The sequence below is a fragment of the Phyllostomus hastatus genome, unplaced genomic scaffold (assembly GCF_019186645.2).
Source record: "Phyllostomus hastatus isolate PE091 unplaced genomic scaffold, TTU_PhHast_1.1 phas_contig_348, whole genome shotgun sequence".
NCBI classification, from domain to species: domain Eukaryota; kingdom Metazoa; phylum Chordata; class Mammalia; order Chiroptera; family Phyllostomidae; genus Phyllostomus; species Phyllostomus hastatus.
This window is the reverse complement of record NW_025333860.1, coordinates 4,559,430-4,569,339: the sequence shown is the minus strand read 5'-3', so window position 1 is coordinate 4,569,339 and position 9,910 is coordinate 4,559,430. Positions and strand designations below refer to the sequence as shown.

Below are 9,910 nucleotides of genomic sequence, written 5' to 3'. Positions count from 1 at the left end.
TGAGACCAGCTCTTGTTTGCAAGATGCTAAAGGCTTCCTTGCCCACCATGCTGTCTCCCATACCTGTTGACTGAGACTCTGGGACTTGGATGCATTGTCCCCCATTGATTGTTGTGTGTGTGTGTTATATTTCTCTTAGATTATTAGAATGTGAGTAGGATATTAACATATGAGATCTGTACAGAAAAAGTCCAACCATTGTTAATATAAGGAAAATGGTTTATGCAACATCGATGTAACCTGGCAGCCAAGGAGAGTAGACTGTGTGCGCATGTGTGAACAATGATGACTTCACTGTACTAGTCAGCGGGTGTAGTAGATGCTGTTGAGTAAGCATGTATACTGTGTTGCCATAACATTCAAAATGACTGAGCAAGTATAGCAACAAATCTGCATCAGATTTTGCATTAAGCTTGAGCAATCCTCTGTGGAAACTATTCAGATGACTCAGAAGGCTTTCTGGGATGATGCAATGAATGCAGCACAAATAAAAGTGTGGCACAAATGCCTTGAAGATGGTTGAGAATCTGTTGAAAATGATCCACATTCTAGAGGGCCTGCAACAAGCAGAACACTTGAGACTGTTGAACTTGTAAGGGCTGCAATCAACAAAGATCAGTGAGTGGCAGTGGCAGTAGTAGAAGCTGATCTGCGGATTCTAAAAACTACTGTGTCCAAGATTGTGACACAGAATCTTGGCATGAAACATGGCAAAATTCATTCCGTGGCTTTTGCTACCCCAGCAGAAGGAGCATCGTGCTGCAGTTGGCAGAACTGTGTGAGGTCCCAAAGTGCCTACTTTGGAGACTGAGACATCATTGATCTATGAATAATGTTTCTTGTGTTTTGTATCTTCTTTAACTAATGTCTCTGTCATATTATGTGGCTGGATACCTTCTGGAAAGACCTCATATGTTTATGTTCTATAAGTGAACCTCCATTCAATAAAAGCTGAGTGAATAGCATAGTTACCTCATGTGACTCTTGTCTATTCCTTGGTGTTGGGTTGCTTAGTAGGCAGCTAGCTGAGCAGTTGTCCAGCTGACTTATAGGAAAGACTATATTGTGAAACAGACACTGATGACACTCAGCTATTTATTAGTTAGATAACACTCATCTAACATTGTTATCTTGAACTTACAAAATAATATTAAATATTTCTGTGTATCCATGGCATATTCCTGATTTTAATGAAAATATAATGTTTTAACATTTTATGTTGTTTGCAGAGATAAAACACAATGTTCACAAAGTTCAATATGGTATCAAGCTAACACTGTGCCTCCTCACACAACCAAAAGAAGGACAACAACAAACTTAAAAACAAAACAAAAAAAACCAGAACTGACAGAAAATCAAACTGTATGAAGTCTGACAACCAAGGAGTTAAAGAAGAAACATTCATCCAGACCAGTAGGAGGGGCAGAGATGGGCACCCAGGTAGAGAGGACAATCGGCAAGGCGATGGCTAGAGGACCAGGGTGGGCAAGGCAGCTGGTGGACCAGGTGAGACAGTGGTTTACAGACTGGGAAGTCCCACATTCATGTGCAGATAAACTGGGAGGAACAACTGGGGAGTGAGATAGACTGCAGAACACCAGTAGTTTAGCAGGGAAATAAAGCCTCAAAACCTTTGACTGAAAACACCTGTGAGGTTGAGGTGGCAGCAGGAGAAACTACCAGCCTCACAGGAGAGTTAGCTGGAGAGACCCACAGGGTCCTAGAATATACACAAACCCACCCACCTGGAAATCAACACCAGAAGGGCCCAATTTGATTGTGGGAAGTGGGGGAAATCCAGCAGAGAGCGGAGCAAGTGGCACTGTTCCCTCCCGGACCCTCACCCCCACACAGCGTCACAATACAGCCATGTGGTTGCCCTACCCTGATGAACACCTAAGGCTCTGCCCCTTAATAAGTAACAGTCATGCCCAGACTAAACAACCAAAAAAAAAAAATGACCCAAATGAAAGGGCAATTCAAAGCTCCAGAAAAACTACAACTCAGCAATTAGAGATAGCCAACCTATCAGATGCACAGTTCAAAACACTGGTTATCAGGATGCTCCAGGAACTCACTGTGTACTTTAACAGCATAAAAAAGACCCAGGCAGCAGTGAAGGTTGCATTGTGTGAAATAAAGAAAAATCTACAGGGAACCAACAGTGACAGGAAGGAAACCAGGACTCAAATCAATGGTTTGGAGCAGAAGGAAGAAAAAAACATTCAATCAAAACAAAATGAAGAAACAAGAATTAAAAAAAATGAAGAGAAGCTTAGGAACCTCCAGGATACCTTTAAATGTTCCTATGTCTGATTTATAGGGGTGCCAGAAGGAGGAGAAGAAGAAGACCAAGAAATTGAAAACTTTCTTAAAAAAATAATGAAGGAGAACTTCCTCAATCTGGCAAAGGAAATAGACTTTCAGGAAGTCCAGGAAGCTCAGAGAGTCCCAAAGAAGTTGGACTCAAGGAGGAACACACAAAGGCACAACATAATTAAATTACCCAAGATTAAAGAGAAGGAGAGAATCTTAGAAGCAGCAAGAAAAAAGAAGAGAGTTACCTACAAAGGAGTTCCCATTAGACTATCAGCTGATTTCTCAAAAAAAAAAAATCCTCACAGGCAAGAAGGTGCTGGAAAGAAGTATTCAAAGTCATGAAAGGCAAGGACCTACATCCAAGATTACTCTATCCAGCAAAGCTATCATTTATAATAGAAGGGCAGGTAAAGTGCTTCCCAGGTAAGGTAAAGTTAAAAGAGTTCATTATCACCAAGCCATTATTATATGAAATGCTAAAGGGACTTATCTAAGGAAAAGAAGATAAAAAAAATATGAACAGTAAAATGACAACAAACTCACAGCTATTAACAACTGAACCTAAAAAAAAACCTAAGCAAACAACTAGAACAGGAACAGAATCACAGAAATGGAGATTACTCAGAGGATTATCAGTGGAGGAGTGGGAGGGGGAGAGGAGGTAAAAGGTACTGAGAATAAGTAGCATAAATGGTAGGTAGAAAATAGATGGGGGGGGTGATTAAGAATAGTATAGGAAATGTAGAAGCCAAAGAACTTGTATGTATGTATGACCCACGGACATGAACTAAAGGAGGGGAATGCATGTAGGAGGGGGTGTGCAGGGTGGAAGGGAATAAATGGGGGAAAATGGTGCAACTGTAATAGTGTAATCAATACAATATATTTAAAAATAAATAAATATGGTATCAAGATAAAACTAAATTTCATTTCCCATCCAGCTCCTCAGTCCCAAGTTTACTTTCCTAGGAGAATTATAGTTACCAAAGTTGTGTATCATGCCATTTATTTTCCATACAAATTCAAATATATCAATGCACATAACTCTATTTGTACCCAAATGTTAGCATGATAGACAGGTGGTTTCTCATTTTTTCTCCCCACATAGTATTTAAGTCTGATATCTCTTTTCCACATCAGCTCTGACTCAGAGACAGAGATGCTCAGGAAGCATTCCACGTCCTCTCTTCCATTCCCTAGGCCCTTGCTATTAGGAAGGGTCATCTAATCTAAGTAGGATATGGATGGAGTGATATATTTCACTTCATGGCCAAAGCTTAAAGAAGCTAGATCATGATCCCACAGCTGCCTGTTTGTTAAGTCTATGAGTGAAAAAGACACTTTCACAGATAGTACAAGTTGGAGATATTATACACTGAACTTTTTATTGTTGAAAAACATTGATAAAAGTCATTAAAGAAGACCTAAATAAATAGCAAGATACCCTGTGTTCACATGTTCATGGATCAGAAGACATAATATTTTCTAAATATTTTTATAAACATTTTTAAGATTTTATTTATTTATTTTTAGAGAGAGAAGGGAGGGAGAAAGAGAGAGACAGAGAAACATCAATGTGCGGTTGCTGGGGGCCATGGCCTGCAACCCAGGCATGTGCCCTGATTGGGAATCAAACCTGTGATGCTTTGGTTTGCAGCCTGCGCTCAATCCACTGAACTATGCCAGTAAGGGCTAGAAGACATAATATTTTTAAGATGGCAATAATTCCCAAATTGATCTACAGATTCAACACTATTCTTTTCAAAATCCCAGCTTATTTTTTTTAACAGGAATTGAAATGTTGGTCCTAAAATTCTTATGTAACCCAAAATATCCAAAATGATCTTACTGAAGAAGAACAAAAAACATCCATTTTCCCCAATCTCAAAACTTACTACAAAGCAATATGGTACTGGCATAGACAGACATATATATCAGTGGAATAGAAATTAGATTTCACAACCAAACACCTGTGTTTATGCTCAGTTGATTTTTAACAAATGTGTCAGACAATTTAATGGAGAAAGAAGTGTCTCTTGAACAAATGGTGCTGAAACAACTGAATATCCACATGCAAATAAATGAAGTCGGATTCCTATTTCAAATATAAGAATTAACTTAAAATGGATTATAGACATAAACATAAGAGCCAAAAGTATACAACTCCGAGACAACATAGGAGTAAATCTTTCTGACCTAGTTGGGCAATGATGTCTTAGATATAACAACACAAACACAAGCAACAAAAAAAACCCCAAAATAGATAAATAGAACTTCACCAAGAGTAAACTTTGTGCTTCAAAGGACACCATTTAAAAAAAGGGAAAAGACAACCCACTAAATGGAAGAACATATTTCTAAATCATATATCTGATAAGAGATTTGTATGCAGATTGTATAACCAATGTTCACAACTCAATGTAACAGGACAAATAAGCCAATTTAAAAGTGGGCAGAGGATTTAAATAGACATTACTCCAAAGCAGGTTTACAAATGCCCTGTAACCACATGCAATCATGCTCAGTATCAGTAGTTGGTAGGGAAATACAAATACAAAATTAGTAGGAAAATGAAAGTAGAGAATTGCAATGAGTTACCACTTCATATAGAATAGCTAAAAAAAGACAATTATAAATTTTTATGACAATGTGGAGAAACTGAACACTCACTCACACTTTTGAGAAGTCTGGTAGTTCTTCAAAAGTGAAACATAAACAAAATCCAATTCCACTTCAAGTTATATACCAAGAAAGAAAAACATTTCCACACAAAAACTTGTACCTGAATGGTCATACCATATTTATAGCAGCATTTTTCATAATAATTAAACTGTGGGGAAAAATGAAATGACCAACAAATGACAAACAGAAAATGAATATGATATATCTATACAATGGAATATTATTTGCAATATAAAGCCATCAAGCAGTGACCATGTTATAACATGGATAAACCTTAAAAACATGCTAAATGAAAAAAGGCAATTTCAAACACAACAATTTATATTATTCCATTTACATGAAGTGTTTAGAACAAGCAAATTCAAACAAACAGAAAAAAACAATTTTTAAAACTGGGAAAAACAGGTGAAATTTTAAGGTAAAAATAGGCAAGATGCAAAGAAAAGCAAAATAGAAAATAAGCAAAGAATGCATGTAACTTTTAAAATTGTACAACCCATTACTGGGGATGAAATAGAGAATATATATGTCCAAATTATGATAGGCTTTTCCAGAAATAATTGCAAAAACCACAAGAAAATACATACCTTTGACCTCACAATTCTATTCCTCATCTTTAGCCTAAAGAAAATATGAGTTCATTTCTACAAATATTTATACTTTTTGTTGTTCTTCATACTGTTGTCCAAAATACTTAAAAATTATAAAATAGAGATGCTGTCAAAATACAGACTTGCTTTAAAAATTATGGTGTTTCCATGTACACTTGAGCTTCAAACAATGAGGGTCTAGGGGCACCCAACCTCTATGCTTTCAAAAATCCACATGTTAACTTTTGACTCTTTGAAAATTTAAGTACCAATAACCTAGTGTTGACTGAAAGCCCACTGATAACATAAACCATCAATTAACATATTTGTATATGCATTATACACTGTATTCTTTCAATAACATAAGCTAGAGAAAAGAAAATATATTTACTGTAATGTATGTATTGATTAAACAACATCTGTGTTATAAGTGGACCCACACAGTTCAAACTCATGTTGCTCAAAGGTCAACTGTAGTGGAATAGTATTCAGCCTATGGAAACAATGTGAAATATGAAAATATATTGGCATAAAACATTATTATAATGGATTGTAGATGAAAGGCAGTTTCAAAACAGTACATTTATCAGTTTCAAAACATTGTGTATATGTGTAATGGCTATATTTTGTACACATATAATTAATGCAAAAACAAACTCACAGTAGAAGAGACAGAGAAATAGATATCTAAAGTATTTGCACATAAAGATATTATGGCTTAGAGTCCCTTAATTGATGAGCCATTTGCCAAGATTTTTTATTTGTAAAGTAACATACATGTATTTGTTCAGATGAATGTATCAATTAGGATATTATAGTTGTCACTTATTTTAAATCACTTTTGAAACAGTAAGTCTCAGTTGCACTCTAGATATTTCTGCCCTTCGGAGATGGGGTAGGGCACTTGCGGAAGCAGCTGTGGTTTGAGTGAGCACTGCGATACGGATACGCGGAGGGAAGGGGTGTTTTCCGAGGTGGTGATGTGGCTCTGCAGCAGAACAGTGCAAACACCATGGCCTCAACGACTGGTTATGGAATCAAGCGAAGTAAAAAGGAGTGCTTCAGAATTTCTTAAAACCATGCACACAAGGCACCTAGGAAATGATGCTAGCTACAAAACGGTGGTTTTATATATTTCACAGACTAGATTATGAGAAGTAACAAATTGAGAAACTTGCAAGTTATTTGAATTTTATTAATGAGTTTTAAAGTGTTCTTTTTTTAGTGTTTTTTCAGTGTAACATAAAACTTATTTATAATGTCTCAAAACTGAGCAAATAAGACTGTCCCTTTTTTAAAAAATTCCATATATCATTTATAATTTCATTTTCTTTTAAGAGTTATGTAAATTGAATATGTAAGAAAAAGTATTTTCAGCAGAAAAATATTTAATGCCATTTGGGGAAATAGCAGTCTCTTTGGAAATAGCTAAATTAACATAAAGAAAAAATTATAACAGTATGCTAATGTTTATAGTGTATAAAAGTTACTTATTACACTGAAATGTAGCTCTATACAAATATAAAAATTAAAAAAACAGACATCACGTTTGCTCCACAATTCTCTTTGTTTAAATACTGAAGACAATGTAATCTAGACAAATGAACATGGGCTTTGTAATTTGACAAATCTGAGTTTATTTCTGCCCCCACATTGATGGATTGCAATACCTTCAGAAATTTCCTTAGCCTCTCTCAATTTATTTCCATCTATGAAAATGAAGCCAACAGCCTCTGCCTCTCAAGGCAGTCCAGAAAACTGAACAAGGTAAGATGATTAAATGGGTGTTAAGTGAAAACATCAAGCACATTATTAGGTATGTTTTTCCATTACAGAACAGAAAGAACAACATGTCTTTAAAGTCTGTTTTTCTATAAAGCATGTTTTTGGAAATGCAAATTTATTCCAATACTTGGGAACAATTTGAGCATAAAACAAATTTTGAGCTTGCTTATACATAATTTAGTCCTGGAGAAACAGTAGGTGAATGCACAAAAGTGCACTAAGCTGAACCTAGTCACACAGGAAAAACATCTCCCATCCAAGAATGGATGTGTAAATCACACCCATTCACATCTATGACTTTCTGTCTGATTTCAGGTAACCTCCTACATCACTTGTCTATAACTCACAAACTGCAGCTCTTCATATGACTACTTACACAGTGAACGTGAAGGTTCAAGGTCTTTTTCAAGGTAAAGTGCCATATTCATTGTAATATTTATACATTTCCTAATAATTTGACATGTAATACTGTGTTAATGTTTTTATTCTGGATCATCTTTGTGTGTGTGTATGTGTCTTAGTGCATTCAGGCTGCTCTAACAAAATACCATGGCCTGGTCAGCTTTAAAATAACAAACGGACAGAAATTTCTCACAGTTCTGGAGGCTGGAAGTCTAGATCAGGGTGCGAGTATGGTCAGGTTCTGGTGATGGTCTTCTTCCAGACTGCAGACTGCAATGAGGAAAACACAGGCATGAGGGAGCTGTCTCAGATCTCTTTTACAAGGACACTAATCCCTCCCATACCATCATTTTGGGAGTTAGTATGAACTTTGGGGGAACAGAAACATTCAGACCATATTAATGCACAACACAATAATTTTTAGAATATACTTGTCATTTATATTACAGTGATGGCCTGTAGCTACTATCCATATTCTAAATAGTCAATGTCTTTCAAATTTTTCCTATCTTCACAATTTTTTTAATTGAGCAAATATATCATGAAGTCATGAACACCTTAAGTTTAGGGAGTTAAAGGAGATTTATTTAACTATGCATTTCTTGAATAATCCCCAAGTGAATACTTCTAAAAATAAGACTTTTAATTCTCATAGAACATAATTATTATGAATGCTGAATACACAGAGACATCTTCAATAAATACATCTATGCTAGTTATGCTTTCTGCATACAAAATTTGCAGTAGACAATACAGTAGATGCATAAATGTGCTGCCTATTCCTCATCAAGAAAGGACTTGCTGACCAGCTGAAAAGAGGGTGGTCAGCAAATGGCCTTTTAGTGGTCAGCTATTTTAGGGTCAGTTACAACTGCAGAGAACTGCCTGCAGAGGTCACACCCTTCCCAGATCTATCGAATAAGCAAAACTGAGATAACACTGCTTGGCCATTTGGCAAAATTTGAGGCAATCCGATGGTCATTACATGCTCCAGAGTTTCCTCCAGGGCTGCCTCTTTCAGGACAGTATTGCAATCTGACTTCTTCCTCTGTACAACCAGGTTTCTTCCCTTTCCTTCAGTGGATAAATAAAGGGGCACTATGGAAAGTCACCTCAGAGGGTAATCTGATCATACATTCCTAATTGGGCATGTTGTGGTTGGTAGTCACCCCCCTGGCATATAGCATTATAGCTAAAGGTTTATCTTTGCCTTTAGCAAGACCTGTCCATTGTTTTATGTATCTAGCTTAACACACCTTTGAATTAAGCATAGTAACCACCTTCAAGAGAGCACATGAAAGCTCATGTGTAGCGGTGGTGTCCATGGGGGCTGCAGCAAAAAGAGTTTGGCGTGATGTCTCACACCATTTCATTGGTACAGCCAAACCAAGAGGCCTGAAGGCAGGACTTAGGCTATGGATCAGTGAATGAGTGCATGGAGGGTGTTTGTAAAATGTATGAAGAACATATGAAGAGAAACAATCCCAACAGCCCCTCTACTACATATAATATCAGCCAGTTGTTTGATTTTATTGATGATCTGGCCGACCTCAGCTGTCTAGCTCACCAAGCAAATATCCAGACACACCAGCCTTATAACAAAGAAGGAATTAAAGAGAATATCTATGTGCTCCTTCATAGGCAAGCCCAGCAGGCCAGTAAGTAGTTGCGTTGGAAACCTTAGGAGGTTGGGGGAAGGCTTGGAACACACGTGTGCACAGCCATCTGCAGTGGAGGTTCTGTATTATTAGTATCCTGTTTCCATCGTGGTACCCTGGAGCCAGGGTTGAATGTGTTAGATGAAATGTGAGGATCTAGTTCAATCTGAAGCTCCCATCATCCCCCTTTTTCTTTTTGTTTTTCTTTCTTAAACGTTATTATGATGATTTTGAAGGACGTTTTTCTTTGTCAGTTAATTTTGGTTTCAATACTTTAAAAATTGTTCATATTTGCTTTATAACATTCACTGTATTAACCCTTTTTCAAGTTGGGTTGGAGATGGTGGCACAGTTCAGTTATATCCTAAGATAAAATCTTAGTGAAAGACAAATGACTGTTCTTTAATTGTATTTGAGAGAGAGAGAGAGAGAGAGAGAGAGAGAGAGAGAGAGAGAGAGAGAGAGAGAGAGAGA

At 36.8% G+C, this 9,910-nt stretch overlaps 1 pseudogene; it reads left to right on the top strand.

Annotated features, from left to right (window-relative positions):
- The first annotated feature begins 9,132 nt into the window (after window positions 1-9,132).
- LOC123820514 lies at window positions 9,133-9,444 on the top strand (annotated as a pseudogene).
- Window positions 9,445-9,910: the final 466 nt, after the last annotated feature.